Source organism: Bactrocera neohumeralis, chromosome 6 (genome assembly GCF_024586455.1).
Source record: "Bactrocera neohumeralis isolate Rockhampton chromosome 6, APGP_CSIRO_Bneo_wtdbg2-racon-allhic-juicebox.fasta_v2, whole genome shotgun sequence".
Classification (NCBI taxonomy): domain Eukaryota; kingdom Metazoa; phylum Arthropoda; class Insecta; order Diptera; family Tephritidae; genus Bactrocera; species Bactrocera neohumeralis.
Window position 1 is genome coordinate 67,296,288 of NC_065923.1, and position 19,350 is coordinate 67,315,637.

General features: G+C 31.6%; 1 protein-coding gene across 1 annotated transcript in view; it reads right to left on the minus strand.

Annotated features, from left to right (window-relative positions):
* Window positions 1-19,350, minus strand: part of LOC126762825 (Ig-like and fibronectin type-III domain-containing protein 2) — a gene marked incomplete at its 3' end in the record, with an annotated part of 186,653 nt that overhangs the window by 69,423 nt on the left and 97,880 nt on the right. Inside the window, exon 4 of the mRNA XM_050479867.1 lies at window positions 12,520-12,543. The remainder of the gene's footprint in view (window positions 1-12,519; window positions 12,544-19,350) is intronic.

Here is a 19,350-nt window from a genome sequence, read left to right on the forward strand (position 1 = left end):
ATTAAAAATGTAAGAAACGAAAAAAAAAATTATTTTGTACATTTCAAAATACAAATAATTTTTTAATATATTTTAAAAAATTAAAATGATTGAATTTTGTTGTCGCATAAAAAAAACTTTTCCTAAAAAGTGGTAAAATTTATGAGAGTACCCTTTAAGGGAATAGGACATGTGTAGAAATTCAGATTGATATTTCAAAAACTGAGGGACGACGCTTATATATTCTATTCAGGGTATAAATACACCCTTCATATTATAGCATATAACAAGCCATGCAGACTAAACAATCAAAAATTAGTCCTTGTATGGAAAACTATTATATTTCATAATATCTATTCACGAAATTTGGCATGAAGTATTGCCTAAGCAGCATCACAATGTCCGAAGAAATTATTGAGATCAGACAACTATAGCATATATTTGCCATATTGACCAATCAAACTCAAGTTCTTGTTTGGAACCTTTTTTATTTGTGAAGAGTATTACAGCTTCAGTGCAGCCGAAGTTGACGTTTTCTATGTTTAAGTTTTAAACCACATACGTGTATACTATAAGCAGATCAATATAATGATTAATACATACAGATGTACCTTAATACAAGTATTTTCACTAAAGCAATTAGAATATATGCAATTCATTACTCAGAAATTTATCTGCGTTGTAGAATATACTCAAAAGTTGTCCACACTATATATGTAAGTATTTATATACAAGCCCACATATGTACACATAGCACAAGTCTACATACATACATATATGTATATATTCGTAAAAGTATCTCCACTGCAAAAATTCGCACACAAGATGATTCAATTAATTAACGCGCAATTTTCTAGTTCAAGATCAACAAAACCCGCTTTTATGGCGATTTTAATTAATTCTAAACTAATTCTTAATTGAGTTATTAGTGTGTTAATGTATTTAACAGCAATAACATATTCACATGCATAACTATGTAAGGTGGATATTTCAATAATATCAATCATAATTAGTAATTTGGGCGTGAATGAATAATTTAGCAATCCTATTTATGTGTATTAAATTAAATATCGCAATACTAAAAAAAAAGCTAAAAATGCAAATAATGGATTTGATCAAAAATAATTCAATTGTGAAAAATCTGTCAATATTTACAAATATATGTAAATATTGATAGTATATTCGTATGTTTAAACAGCGCAGCTACTCTAAAGGAGGGGAGAGAAATTGGATGTTGACGAAAAAATATTTTATTGGTTTGCAAACGATCGAAAGAAAGAGATAGACAGTCTGTAGAAGGAGTGCTAGATGGTCAAGAGAGATATAGAATGGCAGACAGCGATAAACAAGAACAAAAATTAGAGATACGATCGAAAGCTAGGCGATAGCAATAGCGGACTGTTGAGAACGTGAACATATTCGAATTTCCTGACAGAGAAGTAGATGGTTATTATAGAAAGAAAAAGACAGATATTCGTGGGATAGAGAGATGCAAAAAATTCAGAGAGAAAAGGAAGAACGACAGGAAGGCAATATCTATAGTGAAACACTTTAGACCGATTATTTAATTTTCAACAATTTACGTGCTACTTCTGCATTTGTTTGTAACCAGTTTGAAAACCACTGTCTTAAACTGGAAGCAAAATCAGTTTTAGCAGAACTGACAACTGACAGATATGTGGTTTTTTAGTATATTTCCGGCAGTATTTCTTACCAAATAAAGAGCAAGAGCACTATTGCATCCATATATCTTTAGTATATAGCCCCGGTACCCGATTTAATATAGAAACTGCCATAATTTTTTTGTACAAAACTGTCGCTACTTATGACTTCAATATGAGACAAATATCAGATCAATGCCCACGACAGCCGGTTCTACGCACCGGAATTGACTGGGATTTCTTCCGACCAAGGGCTGTTTTTTCGGCGATCTTACCCCGTTTGGATCGGTAAGTGTTAATTTGTGTTAACAAATATTAGATGAGTACCACTAAGATGATATCTCCAATATCCATAAATTTCAATAAATAGATTATTTTGCATTTATCCATAACAAATGAGCATATTTTTGAGAATATTCTCGTAAATTTGAAATTGATCTGGTAAAAAACTTCGAAGTTATGAGCACACCTTTATAAATTCTTTAACTTAAGGGAAATTGGCTTTCAAAGCATTAAACGTATTTTTCTCGAAATAATGCTGTCAGAGTCAGTACCTAAGTTTTCTTTGAAGCCTTGTGAAATTTTCAAAAGAGTTTCTTGGAAATACACATTTGTTAAGTAACGTCGAAGCAATAAAATTTTTTATAATAGTCTCGATGTTTAAGCCCGCTCTGAAGCACAAGCTTTTTCACAATTCAGTCAACACATTGACTTTGATATTTGAGAAACCATCCATTTTTCGTAAAAAATATAAGTTGTGACTATTTCTTGGTTCATTGCAAGCATTTAACTATTAGTATTAGTTCAATTTAAGCGAATTTTAATTCAAAAAGTTATTTTTTTAACAGTAGTAGCCCTTCGGCATTTAATATGAAACCTCTTACTGTTTATTGGCAGCCTGTCATGGCATAGCCATCAGCTATCGAAGGCCATTTTAATTTTTTAACAGAAGAACTTACTGCCCCAAACAATTACGCTGACATTTCCTGTATTATATTTCACTCTATCGATTTCAAAAGTTTAAACGAGTTTTAAAGCATTTTTAATTGCTGTGTCATCAGCAGACCTATTAACTCAATATCATTAATTAAAGTCAACATTAATAACATTATCTACATACATATGTATATTGAAATCGGCTATAAGCTTATGTCGATCAGCTGATCAACGACTTGACAGGCAAACAGGAAACAACTGTATGTAAACAAAAAAAACTTGTTCAGCAAATTATCAATCAATAAGCGAACATTAGTAGATAGATGTTTATATCCATAAATAATTTTATACATGTATACGTACATATTTCTGGTTAAATGATGAGAGTTTAAGACCACACATACCTATTTAGAGAGTACTTTATAATTCTATAATGAGTGGCCACAAGCACAAACTGATTTGTTTTTAATCTCTACTGAAGTACTTTTTGTATATTTATACACTGGGGTGTATGTGTGTATGCACTATGGTATATATATAAATTTATGTATGTACATACATATATGTATAAAAATGTTTTTAAATTGAAATCAAATACCAGTTTTGCGTTGTAAACTCATTTATAAAATAAGTTGATTAATAGATGTTTAATGATAGTACAAACTGATTAAAATGCTTGTCCATAGCTGAGTTAAACAAGTATTTAAATAGTTGTGCGCTGCATTTGATATAAATACTTAGTGGGCCAAAGAGTGGTTGGCGTTCGAACTGAAAACTCGAACCTGGTTCGATGCGAAAGTGATGTAAAAGCGAAAACGAAAATGCTGTAATGAATTGAAATGAGCAGGCCTACTCTATGCAGGTAGATATATATAATCGTATAAACAAACATACATATAGTACATATTTACATACAAATCAATGTAAATATGATTGTGTGTGCCCATGTGCGTAAAAATATAGCACTTTTGTGAACCAACGACCGAGTCAACAGAGTGGCCATAAATGCTAACACCAAGAACGTTTTACTAACCAAAAATGCATGTAACACAGTAAACGAGCTTAAAATATGCAAAATATTTCAATGGCAAGTACATAACTTAAATTTATGAATATACCTTAAAACAAATTTGGAAATTTTTCTGAAGCATATAGACAAACATAGTATTCAATGGCATTGAAATGTTAAATGGAAAATGATACTCTGAAAAAAAATAAAAATGAAACAAAAAAATCAGAAAACAAAAACTCAAAACAAAATTTTTGTAATTAATATTTAATTTAACAAAAATGAAAAGAAAAAACAAACAAAGAACAACAATGTAAAAAAAAATTAAAAAAGCTAAAAAAAATTTAATTATTAAAACGTTAAACTAAAGATGAAAAAATGTAAAAAAAACAATCCAAAAAATTTAAACAAAAATATTAATATAAAAAATTACAAAAAACAAAATGTTAAAGCTAATAAAACAATTAATTATTAGAAAGTTAAACTGAGGAAAAAAATATAAAACGAAATAGAAAAATTAAAAAAAATAAAACTAATGGTATCCCTTATCGAAAAAAATAATAATATATCTTACATGAACAGTTTGCTTTTTGAATAATTTTTATTGAATTAAAAATTTACAATAGGTGGCAGTACTATTAAAAAAATAATTTCAATAATAAACTTTCTAAGGCCTTCAGACTCTTTTTTAGTCTTTATTTTTATTGTGGAGAATAAAAATTTTCAAATACTTTACTTTAAATACCGACTTGTCTTCTCCAGCCGATATAATACTATTACACTAGTTTTTTTGCCAATCTGACAATGCTTTTTGAATATTTAATATCTGGCAACTTAATAAAATTATATTCATATAGAATATGTTTGGTTTTAATAAATGTAATAACTGAATAATGTAATATTTCAATACTGTTTATGTTAAATTAATAAAAAGATGTATTAATTTTTATGTGGCAACCCTTTTCAAAAATAATTTTAGTTGGAAGTCTTTTTATATGTATATAATGATTTTTTGATTTCATAATTTTTAAAAATTTTATATATATTTGGTAGAGTTACAAACTTATAAAAAGGTGGCTACACTCTTATATTACATATTTTTATATGTCAACCGCATTAGTTAAATTCGCAAATTACAGTAGGCCTTAAAATATTTTTTTTTTAATTTTTGATGCTTAAGTTTTCGATTATGTGGCAACCCTATAAATATTATTTTCTTTGTATTACACCAGCTTTTACTAAACGAATATTTTTACTTAAAGCTATTTATATAATACTCGCATCGACAGTGGTATGAGGTACATATATGCCTTTATAATGATTATGTGAAGAGCTAATCGGGATATAAATACTGCAGAGCAAACTAAGAACCAATTATATCAAATTAATTGAAAAGCGTTACATGTTTAACACTTTGTAACAATATATAATAAATCAATTTTTCCCACCGGAATCAGTTTCAGCCAAGGCCACACCGTCCCCTTAGCCTTTAAATAATTTATAATCGCATGTAGGAGATAAGAGTAAAAATCACTCAGCGTTCGTATAATTTTTTCTTTAAAAAGTAATTAATTACATTAAAAAATTTTTTTAAAGAGGTAATAGAAAATGCAAAAGCATATTTTTTATTAAAATAAAATTTTATTAGCACACAAACGTAAAGATTGAAAGAAGCTTAACATCGAAAAAACCTACCGCACAAAATAAGCACTAAAATCGGTATGAGAATAAATGAAAAAAACTGATCAAAGTCGGAATATTGAAATACACATAAAGATGTGAAAAAAATTGACGAAAACAGCAAATACAAAAGCGGCTTAAAAGAAAACCAGTATAAACCTCAAATTAAATCAAAATGCAAGCGTGTGGAAAGGGAGATATCTACAGTCATATACCATAGATATATAATTATATAAAAAAAGTTTGCATATATACAGTGCACATTCATATAAACATATTTATTCTTCATTTACATACATAATATAGGTATATAAGTAGTATGTGCGTGCATTCTGTACTTGCACTTTTTGCTACACATGTTACTCATACGCCCCCCATGTCGCCAAACACCGTGCAATAAGATAAGCAGCAAAGCTAACAAAAAAAAAAAAGAAAACAAATAACTACCCTTCACATGCACATTTATATAGCATAAATAGGTATAAAAATACCGTTAACTTAGTTTTTATTGATCAGAATTTTTACGTAGATTATACCATAAGATTGCTTTGTATAATTTTTGGTGGCATATTTCGTGAAAATATTTTATCAAGAGTTATTATCCATACACTAATTTAATTTTGATCGGTGAGTTTTTATGGCAGCTATATTTCTTCGGAAATTGTCCCTATGCCTTCGATAATAATAGATGCCCGATTTCGTTAAGATATCTCATCAAATACAAAGTTTGCCATACAAGAACATGATTTCATTCATTCAGACGACCGATACTGACGGTTCCCGCAAATGAGCAGCTTCTTGGTCAGAAATGGACGTTTGCAAAACTTCAGAACAATATCTTACAAACTGCCTTAGTTCAACAGGCTGTTCATGTAGACATACAAGGTGTGTTCCAAAGTAAACAAGCCTTAAAAAAGCAGAACAAATAGTTTTTTCGGCTAAATCAATTTATTTTATTCAAAATAGTCTTCTTCTGCTTCAATACAGCTATTTGCTGCGGAACAAACCGTGCACACACCATTCGTAAGCCCAAATGTTCGGTCAAAATGCGATAAATCGATGTTTCGGAGATGTTCAATTCCATTTCCATGAATTTTAATGATGATTTCGGCTGATTTTTAATGAATTCACGTACAGTTTCGATGGAATTTTCGGTGATCACGAATTTTGATTGGCCCACATGTTGACCGTCATTTTTGTCCTCACGACCACTTTGAAAACGTTGAAACCACTCATGCACTCTGCTACGGGATAGACAATCATCGCCATAAACTTTTTTTTTTATCAATTGAAACGTTTCGGTAAAAGTTTTACCAATTTTATAACAAAATTTGATGTTGGCTCTTTGTTCGAAGCTCATTTTCGCACCGATAACATAAACATAGTGGCACTTAAGACGCAATAACTTTACTTCCAATCAATGAAATATCACGAAATTCTCACTGGACAATTGATAAAGATAGCAGATTTTAACGCATTAGTAGACATCACGGCGCCACCAGGGGGCGCTAGATTCAAAAGGTCCTGTTTACTTTGGAATACACCTTGTATATATTTTTGGGGCCAGAGTTACAACCTCTCCAAATAAAAATTATCAAAGTAATGAAAAAAATACGTCATTTAAAACAAGATTTCGCAGAAAGTTTTTGCATTTTTGTAAACAGGGTTCCAACTAATCAATAAATCAGTGGTCAATTTAAGTAAATAAAGTTTTTGAGTGAATTTAAATTACAATGATAAAAGTAATCAAATCACATTTTTGGAGCAGAGTTAGCAATTATCAAAAACTTAAAAGTAATCAAATCACATTTTTGGAGCAGAGTTAAAAAATGTAAATAATATTCAAAAATTTTGTTTTTATGAAAACAATTTAAAATAATAAATTTCAAAATTGTTTGTTCAATTTATTTAATTGTTTGTGTTTACAAAATTTTTTACTATTCCATATCACTGCCACACACATCGCTAATGGACGGTAAAATTGTTGATTATCATTGTTGTTCATTGTTATTGAAAGTGAGTATATGTGTATATATAGACGCCTATTTTTGCTAGACAGCTCTTCGCATTTATTACTTTGCCTTTGTGTGCATGGCCGTTGTTACTACTCGCACGAGTATTATTATTGTTGATTCAAGCGCTTTTTGTTAGTCAATATTCGTGCGCGTCAGAAAGTGTGGTAATTGCAGTGTTTACTATTTTAATTTTTGCACTCAGCAATTTGCACAAATTAATTTTTTTGCAAACTATGATTTTCAATTTTCGCTTTTGTTAATGCTTTTTCGTTTGCTTGAATTTGTTTTCTTTTTCAATTTTAGTCTATATATTCCAAAAAATACCCTTTTAAAATATGTTTAAATAAATGCCTCGCGCTATTTGCTTTAATTTGACAGCAGCCACCTGAGTGTAAGTTTATTGCTATTTTTTGTGGTTTAACTGTCAACAGGCATAGTTGAAACAAAAAAAAAAACAATACCGAACATCAAACAAACAGCCGGTAATACTTGTGGGCTTAAATTGCTCACCAAACAAAAAACGCAGATATTTAAAATAATTTAACAATATTAACAATAAGCATTAATGACGCATGAATGAAGTGTGTGCAAAAACTGCATGCGAGACAGAGATTTCAATTCACTTAATTAGCAATGACAAGCAGTAAATTTTTAAATATGCTTTGCACTTTTTCATAAATTTTTAATATTTGAACGAAGTGGATACTTTGACAAAATAAATATTGAGATAAAGCCGGCATTTATTGGTAAACGAAATTGAAGCAAATGATCATGATATGGAATAAATTAGCTTACTGCGCTTGGAAAAATTATGCCTTAAGTTATGTAATTAGAAACTTTTAGTTTTTGTTTAATGAAATTTTTAGAATTGCAATTGAAAGCATTAAAATCATAAATATTACAAAAATAATATAAAATTATATGGCATTACCGTTAGGCGTGAAAAAATATTTAAGCTGAACTGTAATGTTTCGAATTATTTTAAAACTCATAGTTATGAACAGATAACTTCATAACAAATTATAAAAGCATTTTATAAAGGTGAGGCGTAATATTAATAATCCAGCCATTTTTTGTTTTGCCAGAAAACTAACGAAAATTTTGAACTTTCACTTATTTTAAATAATTATTACACATAATTATATGGTAACACTGTTAACTAACAATCTTAAAGCTTAATTAAAACCTTCAGTGGATTTTAGGCATGACAAATGGCAACTCCAAGTTTTTGACAATTTTTTTTATTATTTTTTATCTAAATATAGGGGTTTGAATGTAAAGTTAAATAATATTCTAGATATACGATTTATAAAATTTATTTTTTAAAACACTATATGACTAACAAAAAAATGTGGCAAGAGCAAAAATTTATTGTCCGTTTTGCAGTTTATCCAGCTTAAAGCCTTTATCTTTTTTAAGACATTATTTGTTTAGAACTCAAAGTAGTGCTGAGGAACTGCTGAATAAATATACCAAATTTCTGGTTAAATTTAGATTTTACAAAAATATGACAACCTTGAACAAAATATATTTTAAATTAAAAACATTTGTTCAAAAATTTCTTTCGTATTAATTTTTTATAACTCTCAGTGTTTTTGTAATATAATATTCCATTTTGCATTAAATAATTTTAAAACGTGGCAGCACTACTTGCATAACTATTTCTTAATTCAGTTATACTGTTAAATGAATAATTTAAAGAGTATTAATGATATCAAAATTTAGATATATTGTTGCTGATTTTTAACTTACAGTTATCTGTCACATATGAAGTGTCAAATGTCATCTGCCAATTCTCACAGTATTGGTTACTTTAAGCAAGATATAAAATGCCTAATTTATGGACGGATATTTAATTCTAGTTCGATTTAAAATTGTTTTTAATTTTTCGAATTTTTTATTTTCTTGCTTTTAAATCATATAAATGCATTTTTTAGAAGTAAATTTCCATCCACACGAATGTGCGAATTTTCGCACTTTTACCCTTTAATTAAGCCTAATGAAGCGAGGCAAATATTTATGCACACACATGTAATTCGCTAATAAAACATGCTGACGAATGCACATCGCACCAGTAATTAATATCACATTGTCATGCACATATATACATATATATAGTATTCATTACTGTTTTCATTACTGCTATGCAAGTTCAACATCAGAAATATATTTTTTTCCTCTTCCATTTAATCTCTGTTTTTATACTCTCGCAACAATGTTGCTAAGGAGAGTGTTATAGTTTTGTTCACATAACGGTTGTTTGTAAGTCCTAAAACTAAAAGAGTCAGATATAGGGTTATATATAGCAAAGTGATCAGGGTGACGAGTAGAGTCGAAATCCGGATGTCTGTCTGTCCGTCCGTCTGTCTGTCCGTCCGTCCGTGCAAGTAACTTGAGTAAAAATTGAGATATCATGATGAAACTTGGTACACGTATTCTTTGGCTCCATAAGAAGGTTAAGTTCGAAGTGGGCAAAATCGGCCCACTGCCACGCCCACAAAATGGCGGAAACCGAAAACTTATAAAGTGTCATAACTAAGCCATAAATAAAGATATTAAAGTGAAATTTGGCACAAAGGATAGCATTAAGGAGGGGCATATTTGGACGAAATTTTTTTGGAAAAGTGGGCGTGGCCCCGCCCCCTACTAAGTTTTTTGTACGTATCTCGGAAACTACTATAGCTATGTCAACCAAACTCTACAGAGTCGTTTTCTTCAGGCATTTCTATATACAGTTCAAAAATGGAAGAAATCAGATAATAACCACGCCCACCTCCCATACAAAGGTTATGTTGAAAATCACTAAAAGTGCGTTAACGGACTAACAAAAAACGTCAGAAACACTGAATTTTACGGAAGAAATTGCAGAAGGAAGCTGCACCCAGGTTTTTTTTTTAAATTGAAAATCGCCCACTTATGGACCAAAAACCATATCTCAGGAACTACTAGACCGATTTCAATGAAATTCGGTATATAATATTTTCTTAACACCCTGATGACATGTACGAAATATAGGTGAAATCGGTTCACAACCACGCCTTCTTCCAATATAACGCTATTTTGAATTCCATCTGATGCCTTTTCTGTATAATATATAGTACATTAGGAACCAATGATGATAGCGGAATAAAACTTTACAAAAATACGGTATTTGAAAAATATGTAAATGACGTATAATGAAATCTCGATTATCACTTTATCATGCGAGACTATAAAATGTTCGGTGACACCCGAACTTAGCCCTTCCTTACTTGTTTCTTCTAATTTAGCAAATCCACTCCACACACAAGCACTAATGTCCCTCCGTAGTTGTAAAAATATACAAATATATAATTTTTTTCTTGTAGCTTTTTTAATATAATCGTCATAATTACTGCCACTCTGCGACAAGCGCGCCAACCGAGGTTGTGATTTTGATTATAATCACTGAAATTCGCATGACCAAGCAGAGGGGATTACATTTAGTATAAATATGTTCATTTGTGAAGTCATTAGTTGGAAAATATTTGCGGTAGATATCATCTTTCTTTATGACGGTAATTTAGTTGATATGTCAGGAGAGTGAGAGAAGCATATTACAAGCTTATTACAATCATTTGTTGGATTAAACATATAATTTGGGATTCTATTATACATAGTTTTCATTTGTATTACATATTTACCTTCAATGTAACCCGTTATATTCACTTACAAGTTTGAAAACCGCGTGTTTTTGATATTTCTTTAAGAGGCGTTTTATTTAATAATTAAAGAAAAATTAAGTGCAGTTATTGAGTTTAATGTACTTTAATAATTGTTGATTTATTCCGAAAAATATTAGACCATCTTGTTCCTAGCGCCGGTCTTCAGAAGGACCTCCGAAAATAATTACCACAAATCCAAAAGCCGAAATGTTTCTTCTTCCCATAGATGAATACAGCAAATTTACACGGGATTTAGTTTTGACAAAATGGCGACTAAAAACAATTATATTATTGTATTTTGTATTAAATTTTCAATTCAATTCAATTTTTGGCAAAATTCTTATTCCTTCGATCATAACTTTACAAACATGTAGTTCTAAGAAGTGGTGCGAAAATTTCACCTCTATCGGTTCAGTCGTTTCGGAGAAATTTTCCCATTTTATGTTGGTTACAGTGGGAGTCAATAAAATTTAGGAATTGGTGCTTGAGCATCGACGATTTACAGTCAGAGATCTTACTTGCATCTTTGAAATATTTAAAAGATCAGTGAAGACCATTTTGAAAGAGCATTTGGGCCTAATAAAAGTGAAAGCTCGAATGGTTCCAAAATCACGCAATTTTTTCGAAAACACGCGTCGCGTTAACGTCTGTGAAACAATATTCTCCATGCTTACGACCGGAAACAGACAAGGTTACGTGGACAGTTTTTTTCGATTAGCGAGGTCTGTTGTTTTCCAAATCCTTTCCGACCGGCCAAACTGTCAACAAGGAATACTATTTGAGTGTTATGCATCGTTTGTGCGAAGCCGGAACCACCGTATTTGCCTGATTTAGCTCCGTGTCACTTCTGGCTATTCAGCAAACTCAAACGACCGCTCCGTGGAAAACGTTTTGAGTTAATTGAAGACATTAAATGTGAATCGCTACGGGCATTGAAGCTATTCCGGAAATTGACGTTAACAACTGTTTCGAAAATTGGAACGTTAGCACAAGAGCATTGGGTCCTAAAGGAACTACTTTGAGGAGCCACATAGATTTTGAAGAATAAATTAAAAATTTTAAAATTATGAACAAAGTCTTACTATTTTTTGCCCATAGTGGTATATTTGCATAGCCATTTTTATAATTTTTAAAATCTGAAGATATGTTTTCCCTCATTTACTCGCACAAGAGTCATATATATCTGATTTCGCGGTCACTGATATAAATTTTAACTATTTGATGCTCAATTACTTCATAGCACTTATTTATATTTAAGCACAATTAAGTTGTGGTAGCTTTTTTTCTTGAAATAAGAAAGATGCCGCAAATGAACGTGCGTTATAATATTTATAAAAAATTTTAACTTTTAGTAAAAAATTATACTGGAATTTTTCTTTATGAATTTTTTTGAGTATCCCTTTTTCTTTGATTAAATTTTCTTTTTTTTTTGTTATAATGCGTCTTTTAATTCATCATAGTTATGAGGTAAGCAAAAAGTTAAAAAAAAAACAACTTTATATTTTTTCGATATAGAAAAAATCAATTTCGCAAATTGGATGTTTTATAAAACTCACCTTTCGTACAGTTTTGTGTGAGATCTGCAAAAAAAAATATTATATTATGATCAGTGGCAAAATTTTTTGAAATAAAATTCAATAATTTCATAAATTTTATGAATACAATTTTATAATATTATATATATACATATGTACATTATAGTTTAATTTAATATTGGTTAAAATTTTTCGATTATGGCAATTCGAACTAATCTTAACAACTAGTTTAAAAGATTCTTATAAAAATATGCTAAGCTTTAAAATATCAGTGTACATTATTATTACTTTTTTCCCACTAAATAACTTTTTTCATGCTTGTGAAATAAAGTAAATTTAAACTTTTTTTGAGCATTATAAATTCGTATCAATTGTGAGAAATCGTATTCAAATCAAGCAGAAAAACACAAAAAATAAATTTGACTGCAAGCAACGCTAACCGGAACGCATAAAAGTTGTATAAACAAACTTCAAATTCTAAATTCGACAGCTGACCCCAGGGACAATTTGCAACGCATTTCCATAACATAAAGCAAGCGTGACGAAAAAATAGAGAAAAAACAGAAACAAAAGTAGGAAAGTCGGTTAACGAAAAGAGAAATAGAGAAACAAAAAAATAAATGAGTAAAACGCGGAAAGTGTTAAACAAAATGAATAGAATATGTTTAAAGGATAATATATAAAAACTAAAGATGATAAAAGTTTGAAGAGTTTAAGGTAAATGATTTTATGTACAGCCATGAAATCGTCAAAGTGTTTATGAGTTTATGAAACTTTAAGCTCAAATCGTCAAAGTGTTTATGAATTTAAGAAACTTTAAGCTCAAATTGGCTTTTTGCTCTAAATAAAGGAATATAAACTGCGAAAACTCGCAGCAAACCAGCAATAAATAGCCGATGGTTCTTGCTGATCTTCCCGTCAACTCCGCGCAACATTTTCCACCGTTCCTCCTTAATCTCTTTCTCTATCTCTATCTCTCACTCTAACTATTCTTCAGTTATCTCTTTCTTTGTCGCATTACCCTGTTACAGCCGCTCTCGCCACTCAGCTGCTTTTTGTTTACCTTTTGGCTGTAAAAGCTGCACAAAGACTCGCCAAACCGGCAGCTGGCTGTCTTGTTGGTCGATTGACTGATTTTTCGGATTTTATTGCAAACGCTACTTTGACTGTCGTTTTGTTTAGCTTTTCGTTTCTGTTATTGCTTTGGCTTATCGGCGCTTCTCCGATTCTACTGGTTGCCAGTACTCTTTTAGCATTTCTTGTTTTCATTCTCACATTCGTTATTGTTGTTGTACGTGTCTTTTATTGCCATCGATTTCTAGTTTAGTATTCCGTACCATTCAAACGGTTTATTAAAGCGCGCGTGCCCACACATAAGTTCTGTGGTTAGGTCTTATTTTATTTCTTTTAATTTTTTCAGTGTGGTTGTTGTTAGCTGAATTCAATTGGTTTCTGCGGTTTGAGTTTGCAGAGATTTTCTATTGACTCAGCTGGTTCGCAGCGTTACGCTTTGTGACTTTTCAATTCTGGCGCCGAACGCTGATTACTTTTGTTGTTGTATTGTTCATTTTGAAGCTTTGATTTGGAAAATTGGAAAAGCTTGTTTTAAATAATTTGTATGGAAGGAAAGGTCTTCAAAGAGTTCTGCCGATTATAGGTGAAGGTGCGACAAGTGAGAAAAATAAATCAAATGTTCAAAAACGTTCTTCACGTGAATTTAGATGGTGCTAGAATCAAGCCATAAAGTTTAGACTATTTTGTAGCAGTCAGACTAAGCATTTTCCGTTCTTTTTGCCACTCTCTCTTTCATTATTTATGGTTTATTTTCCTGTCCTTATTAAATGTGGAATACTAACTCACTATAGTATGTTTCTGCAACTTTGGAGTCTCCCCTAGTCATTTCCTCCTCTCTAGTCATTCTGACGATGTTTGAAATATTTTTGTCTTGGGAAGACATAGTTCTAGAACACTTATCCAGGATATCCCATAAACTTATAGAATGACACTAGGTCTTTATAAAAATTAGTTCTATTATTAACTACTTTCGTGAGAAATTTCTTAATTTTAAGGCGTGACAACTAAAGTCTGAACTTAAGATCTTCAATACTCTAAACAAGATTTCGTACATATTTTCAATAATCTAATAATAAACTTGTTTTTGTTCCAAGAGTAATCGGAGAAACTGTCAATAACCACCTAATATCCCAACCAAATTCTTTCAAGAAAAGGTCTGAAGAAGCGCAATAGTCGTGCATTCAAGTCGTTCATGCCTAGTCTTACTATCAACGCCATCAAATCACATCGTGATGAAACTAATATGGATGCCAGGCAAGAGCTGAATCGTGGATAACAGAAAAGTTGAAGAACTGGCAAGAAAAGGCACTTTAGCTCCGTTATCACTATATTCGTGCGTTCTTGATTAATTTAATGGTAATATGTATTATTCGAAAATACTTTTTTTGCTTGTTAGATTGGCAAGACCTTTTCATTAAATGAGTCATAAAATTTGACATGATGAAAAACAATAATTATATATGCAAACATATATCCGGTCTTGAAATAGTACATACATATTTTAGCTCAACTCAATTTAGTTTATATTTATTCTAAGTTTATAGTTTCTGTTAGTAATTATTCATAAAATTTATTTTATTTAACCCATAAATCGTTTAGATCATTTCTTTGCAATTCGCACCGTCTGCCATACAGCTGTTGAACTAGCCGTGAAACGTGATTGAAACCGTTTGACACAAAGAGATATGTATATAAGCAAAGTCAACTGACCGTTTGTCCCCATAAGTGAATATAAAATTAAGCAACAACAAGAAAATTATATTTTTATAAAAATAATTAAAATATTTATGTACAAGTATTTATACAGATGACGGATATTCTACTCGCGTAAGTTGTGTGCGAGACTTCGGCTTGTTAGTTTGCCGGGGTGCGAAAATAATCTCAAACAGGTGTTATCTAGCAGAGGGCGCCATTAAGCAAGAGAATATCGAATATTTAAGCTCATAAGCGTATTCATTTGTAAGATGACCGCAAAAACCGTCCAGCAAATAAAAGGTCGCAGCAAACTTACGACGTCTTTTCATGTTCACATTACGGAGAACACAAATTATTCCTCTGCACCAATATATGTTTTCATAATATAACTCTTTTAGACTTCGTACTCACACAGCCTTGCCATGCTAATTGAATTACTATCATAAACACATCTTTACGTCTTTCTTTACAACCAGTTCCCACAATTTCTCACATTTTTCTCGCACAGCATGACTACAAACAAATCTGCTTGCTAATGAAACGCTCGAGTGAACTTGACCTTGAGCTTGTCTAGTTAGTAAACAAAGCTGCCTTTCGTGTTATTAAGCATTTTGCTAATATCTGATTTATTATCAAATTCTTAACGTAATCATTATATAAATTACATGTACTGTAGAGAGAAATATATAGCAATTTGCTGCTAGTAAGGGGTGTCAGCTGTGTGTAATTGACAGTATCTTTACGATGGAAATAGGTTTACAACAGACAATGTTTGCTTAGCCACAGTAAAATTTGGTCGTAATTATAGTTTATATTTTAACTATGTTGAGAGTTACAGAATTTCTGAATAAAAATTAAAGCTTTTAGGAAAAGAGTATAGTTAAAACTCTAAAGCTTTAGTTTCTAAGCTTTTATTCAAAGCTTTTCCGATTTTTGACGCGAACAGCATTCTTGTACGTTCCAGTGAGCTAGCAGAAGTATAATACTTAAACTCGACAACTCGACTAATAATGTTTTCAATTGCAATATAAAAAGAGTATATTCAAGAAAGCTATTGCAGTATTAGAAGTTCGGTTAAAGATTCCTTGAAGCTTTCCCGATTTTTAACGCGGATAACAGTTTTCTGAATCCCGGCCAGCTCGCAGAAGGATTAACTGCTTTAGCTCGACAAAATTCGAATGGTTTTTTCAATTCCAATATAAAAAGTAGTAGATACAAAAAAAGCTTTTACAACATTGGAAGTTCTGTAAAAGCTTCCTTAAAGCTCAGCACAAGCTGGAGCTATAAAAAGTATAAAAAGCAAAAAATTTAGTGCTTTTTGAATGCTAGTACTTTAAAATAAAAGACATCAGAAAAATTTTGACGACCTAGTCTTCCAACAACTATGTAACGAAGTTTTAGAGCGAAAGCTTTTCGATTTCAGATAAATTAGGGAGAAATTTAAAAAAAAATGTCTACTACTAACATAATTTATGAAAGCTTTTTAAAATATTTAGGAATTGAACAGCATTTTTACCGACTCGAAATTACTAAAGAATTTTAAATATTTGTCGTTTGCTCATTCGTTGGAAGGCTCATTTTATAGGAGCTTCATATACATACATACCATATATACTGCACATAGAAAAAATAACACCTTCAAAGTACTTTCAACCTCATTCATCTCAATCTAAATTCCCAAATGCCACATAAAAAGTTTTCAACTCCAATTCATTCGATTTCTACCGACAACCACAAAGAAGAATCGTAGAAAATTGTAAAAATATAATATCAAATGCCTAACTAAATGCTCTCTTTGCATTTTCTTCTTATACCCTTCGTCTTAGCTGCCACTCGGAAAGTCTTCTTCGGACTTCCGTTAGCACAAATCGAACGCAGTATAAAAATTAGCTTATTTCCTTCACTTCCTTTTGACATAGATTCTACCACTTCTTATCTACATTTTCTTTCTTCGCTTTTCTATTTTCTTCAGTGCTTACGTTGGATATATTTACGACAATAATTTACGGGAGTAAAATCATTTAATAGAAAAAAGTAACAGCATCGAAGGGTGAAGGCAACACATGATTTATTCAAAAATTTGGAGAGTTTCTAGAAGGCCAGAGCAAGAAGGAGTGAAAAATAAAAGTAACAAGACATCAATAGGATCTTTATACATCCACACTTCAAGGAAAAGGCGTTTTTACTTCCAGCAAGGCCTCTATTCGGTCATATTTAGTCTCTTAGCTTCTATCATACAGTTTGGAAAAAGATATTTTTCTTTCGTATATGTAAACACCATTGGCATATCTAATTCAGAAGCTTTTACCATAATTGCTTTAAGAGCTTTTTAGTATGCAGGGAAGGATCTCTAAAGTTTCGAGATTAATAGCCTAACTTCTCAGTTTATTACTTGCGTTCACTTTGGCAGTTCTTAAGGCATGCCCACATCTCTCTTTAATCAAAAATACATAAGCTTCTCCACAAACAGCTTTGAAGCTGCTCGTATCTCTACTTTAACTCGACTCGCTGATTTTCATAGTCCACAAATGGATGACTGCCGCTAATATCTCTTCATTACAAAGTTAGCGCATATTTCAAGGCGACTTTGTAAGTAAGCCTAGTCATGCTAACGCAAAAAGAGACATCAAGATTGTAGGCTGACAAAAGCAGCAACAACAATGTCAGCGGAAAGTTTGCTAAAACAAAACTCAAGCAAAAGAATTAAGTTGGAAACATCATTAGTAAAAGTTTGACCGTCGACGGAGTTTAGCGGCAGAAATTGAGCTGTGGATATTGAGGCGAAAAGGAAGCAAAGCCAAAAAATAGTAATGATAACTAGTAAGCAATAACAACACGAAGCTAAATTATAGCAAATTTAATGTAGCCAATGTAGCTGTCAATGGCAATGAGTCTTACAACAAACTAACGAGCACGAGAACGCTACGTCATTAGAAGCGCTATGCGCTTGAGAGAGGAGAGATGGTAAAGAGGGGTTAGCGGAAAAAGTTAAGCCGTTCGTACTAAATGCGCGCGACGCTACCATGAATGACACGCGAACTAACCGCCGCCTAACAAAATTATTCCAAAAGGGCAGTAGCCACAACAACAGAGAGTACAACAACAATAAATTACAACAACAGTTACGAAAAGCAACCAGCAAAACTGTAATCAACTCTAAAAGCATTAGTTATACAACTGCGAGATATTGAATTCCACCTTCATGACATAGTGTTCAATTGTAGTGGTGTGGCAGTGAGAGCATGAGATAGTGAAGGTTCAGTAGTCGCAAAAAGTTTCCGCACCATTAGCACTAAGTATTGAAAAGTTATATATATGCTGTTTGAAAGAACGATTTGACGCAAGCCAAAATGGTGAAATCGAAATTGAGACATGGAAAACTTTTGCGTAAGAAGATTACTGAACCTTAAGCCCAACGGAGACAGTTTGACGGGGAAGCTTAGCTAAATGAGCCAAACTAATGACTAGAATAAACGGTTATGACTTTATTTAAAGGTTTAAAGGCGAAGATGTTCAGTTATAACAGGAAGCTTTTGGTCGACGAAGATATGTTAAAACTGTATGCTAATGCTGAATCAAAAAAGTGAAGCTAACTAGATGAAATCGAAAAACATCTGTCTCCGCCTTGGTATCAAAATATGATCCAACCGTCTCGGTTTTCGTTCATATACTGTCTACCCCGCATGTAAATCAATTCATTGGCAGCTACACTCAAGTTTTAAACCAGACTTTGAATCTTCGAATAACTTGTTCATATTATTCAGATATCCATACCGAACAGGGGCTCTTGTGTGTACTTAAGACCAATGGTTCTGGGGTTGTTTTTGGGTATGCGATCATAGTTACCAACTACCTTTCGAATACCACTTCAAACTACAAGTTTAGTGAGTTGTGCGCTTTGATCTATCTAAACAGGAGAGAAACATACTATACATGTCTTAAAACAGACTCTGAACGTCTGATTGAAATAACGAAAATTTTTTTATAGCAAGCAATGAAGGAGATTAAAAAAGATCTTTGCACAAATGTAAAATCAAAACTTTTGGGACAATTTTTGCGGTCAAGACCAATATTTATTGCAAT